We start from the raw sequence: 2,612 nt of genomic DNA on the forward strand, positions 1-2,612 counted from the left end.
TTTTTGAAGATGGAGTCTCACTCTGTTGCCAGGGCTGGAGTGCAGTGGCACGAGCTCGGCTCACTGCAATCTCCGACTCCAGAGTAGCTGGAATTACAGGCACCTGCCACTATGCCAAGCTAATTTTTTGTATTTTTTAGTCGGGACAGGGTTTCACCATGTTAGCCAGGATCGTCTCGATCTTTGACCTCGTGATCCACCCATCTTGGCCTCCAAAAGTGCTGGAATTACAGGCATGAGCCACTGTGCCCGGTGATGTATTTTTTCTAAGTTGAATCAAGTACATTCAGATTTTTTTTTTTTTTTTAATTTTACTTTAGGTTCTGGGGTACATGTGCAGGTCATGCAGGATTGTTGCATAGGTGCATACTATATCTGGCATTTCTCCCCATGTTATCCTTCCCCACCCTCCCCACCCCATGCTGTTCCTCTCCTAGCCCCAGGTACACTCAGATTTTGAGTTAATCCTTTGTGTCAAGGAAACTGGACTGGGCATAGTGACTCATGCCTGTATTCCAGCACTTCGGGAAGCCAAGGCAAGATGGTTGCTTGAGCTCAGGAGTTCCAGACCAGCCTGGGCAGTGTAGTGAGACCCTGTCCGTCTCTAGAAAAAATTTTTAAAAATCAGAGTGTGGTGGTGCATGCTTGTAGTCCCAGCTACACAGGAGGATGAGGCAGGAATATCGCTTGAGCTCACAGGAGGCTTGAACTCACAGGAAGCTGCAGTGAGCTGTGATAATGCCACTGCACTTAAATCCGGGTGACAGAGCAAGACCCTGTCTTAAAATATATAATGTACATTATATATTTTTTATATATATGAAAGTTAGTAATAGAGGCTTTGCCTCATTAAGTAAAATACATAATAATCTTTGATTTTTTTTTTTTTTTTTTTTGAGAGGAGTTTCCCTCTTGTTGCCCAGGCTGGAGTGCAATGGCACAATCTCAGCTCACCACAACCTCTGCCTCCTGGATTCAAGTGATTCTCCTGCCTCAGCCTCCCGAGTAGCTGGGATTACAGGCATATACCACCACACCTGGCTAATTTTTTGTATTTTTTGTAGAAATGGGGTTTCTCCATGTTGGTCAGGCTGGTCTCGAACTCTCCACCTCAGGTGATCCGCCCGCCTCGACCTCCCAAAGTGCTGGGAATGCAGGCAGGAGCAACCATGCTCAGCCTTGAATTTTTTTTTTAATGTCTCCATTTTCTTCACTTAGAAATAAATATTTGGGTAAATTATCATTACAGTCACCATTCAACTTTATTATAAAAGTTAAAAAGCATTTCTGAACAGAGTATATTCCTGTGATTCTGCATACTACAGAAAGTTATTCTGTGTCTTTGGCTTTAAAATTAATTCAAAAAACTTTCCACATCCGGATTTCAAGTAAACACATTCAGATATATTTGGGGCTGAGAGGGGAAAGAAAAAAAAAAAAAACACAAAGGCAAGACAAGTCTCTCTTTTCAGTTTTCTTGGTTAATCCATTCTAATTAATTTCCTGAGAGGAAGCACAAGAGGTGAGCCCATTTCTTCAAACAACAGCACTATGTGTTGACTTATCTTTTTAATATGTATTTAAAGAGACAACTCCTGTCAGTTTCTTTTAAATTCACTTTATAAGATACATACTTTGAAATAAGCTCTCTTTGGAGGTGCTTGATTTTAAAAGAACCACCACCAGTTAACTGCCTGTGCAACCTTACAGTTCCGTGAAAATCAACAAAAGGCATTCGTTGAGGGTTTCACTTGGAAAATGTTTACATTGTTCTATGAAGATTAGAAAGGCGGAAGGAGCTCCCTGAGGTTTCACGGGAAGACAGTCCAGCCTATTTATTCATAATGGGATTTCAGTTACAGAAGAACATTTAGATTCAACAGAAGGAGAATTTTAAATGGCTGAGAAAAGATGACAAGAAAATGTTCATAGACCATTTCATTGTGGTTCCCTCTTTAATGCAAAAGGGAGAAAAACACTCAGTGAAGAAAGTTAATGACTCTGAAGTTCAAATGAGAAGTTTAGAAACAACTTCTTGAAAAAAAGAAAAATTATGCATTTATTGAATGACATTACTCAATAATTTTGGGTATTTTCTTTTTGAGTGTGCTTTTTTTTCTTTTCCATGCTAATTCTATAAATTGAAGGCAAGAATAAATGTTCTTGTTTCTTTGCTTAATTTGAAAGAAATGGACTGGCCAGGCACAATGGCCCACACCTATACTCCTTAGCACTTTGGGAGGCTGAGGTGGGCGAATCACCTGAGGTCAGGAATTCAAGACCAGCTTGGCCAACAGAGTAAAATTAAAATGAGCCTGGCTTGGTAGTGCACATGCCTGTAATCCCAGCTACTTGAGCGGCTGAGACAGGAGAATTGCTTGAACGTGGGAGGTGGAGATCACGCCACTGAACTCCAGCCTGGGTGACATAGCAAGACTCCATCTCAAAAACAACAGGCCGAGCGCAGTGGCTCAAGCCTGTAATCCCAGCACTTTGGGAGGCCGAGGCGGGTGGATCACGAGGTCAAGAGATCGAGACCATCCTGGTCAACATGGTGAAACCCCCGTCTCTACTAAAACTACAAAAAAATTAGCTGGGCATGGTGGTGCGTG

The sequence above is a fragment of the Cebus imitator genome, unplaced genomic scaffold (assembly GCF_001604975.1).
Source record: "Cebus imitator isolate Cc_AM_T3 unplaced genomic scaffold, Cebus_imitator-1.0 Scaffold16, whole genome shotgun sequence".
NCBI lineage: Eukaryota > Metazoa > Chordata > Mammalia > Primates > Cebidae > Cebus > Cebus imitator.